This window comes from Nematolebias whitei, chromosome 8 (assembly GCF_014905685.2).
Source record: "Nematolebias whitei isolate Nwh7 chromosome 8, NemWhi1, whole genome shotgun sequence".
Lineage (NCBI taxonomy): Eukaryota > Metazoa > Chordata > Actinopteri > Cyprinodontiformes > Rivulidae > Nematolebias > Nematolebias whitei.
The window spans coordinates 39,032,907-39,034,054 of NC_056505.1; positions in this window are offsets into that span (position 1 = coordinate 39,032,907).

Genomic DNA, 1,148 nt, shown 5'->3' on the forward strand with positions numbered 1-1,148 from the left:
AATATTCATTCTGTTAGAGCACTAAGGACAGAATGTGTCAAGGAACGAACCGTTACATCACGTAGGTAAAAGCGAATAAATGAGCAGGGTGTTGACCATGCAGCCGCAGTGCAAATGTCCTGCATTGACATACCATTATGCAGAGCAGTCCAAGATGCGATACCCCTGGTCGAGTGTGCTTAGAGGTTGACAGGAGGCTCTAAATCTGATGCTCTGTAGGCTTCAGAAAAGGCCTCACACAGCCAGTGTGACAAGCGCTGGATGGATAACGGGCGACCTGCAGAAGCATCTCTATAATGCACAAACAATTGTTGAGTTTGAAACGCATTGCAACTGTGCGCGCTATGTAACACGTCAACGCCCGCACCGGGCAGAGAAGATGAAAAGATGCTTCCTCTTCTGATCTGTGGGGGGTGGGGGGGGGGGAAGAAACCCCTCCAACGATATCATACTTGATTTAAAAGAGCTTGTGATGTTTTAGGCATAAAAGCTGGGTTGGTCTTAAATCAGCTGAGCTGCCCGTCAGCCTAAATTCTAAGGCATGACGAAGCAACAGAGAGGGCAGATAATTACTTATCCTCTTAGCGGGTGTTAAAGCCAGCAGCAGGGCTGTTTAAAGAGACAAGAATTTTAAGTGAAAACCTGATCCAGAGGCTCAATTGGAGCTTTGATCAGGGCTCGCAGGACCAGCGTTAAATCCCACTGTGGAGCAAGTGGACGTGAAGCAGGCCTGCGTCTCTGAACATCTTTTAGAAAAACGCTTCATCAGCGGGTGATTAAAAGCTGTTCTGTCTCCGAAACCTTCGTGGCAGGAAGAGGTGACTGCAACGTACGTTAAAGCGTACTGAATGCCAACTTCCTATCCATCAGCTGTTGTAGAAAAACAACACGCCGCCTAAAAGGCATGAGGTGGCCTCTAAACCTTCTCTGTACACCAGCGCTGAAAAGCCGTCCCCTTTGATGTGTACAGAGCTGTGGTAGATGCAGCACGTGAATCTTGAATTGTGCACACTATCTCCTGAGGGAGACCCATCCTCTCTAAGTGGGACCGCTCAGCGGTCAGACCCACAGGTGCTGACCTATTTCTGGGTAACTCTTGATCGCTCCTCCTGCCTGAAGGAGAGCATCCTCCCTCCACGGCAGTTCCA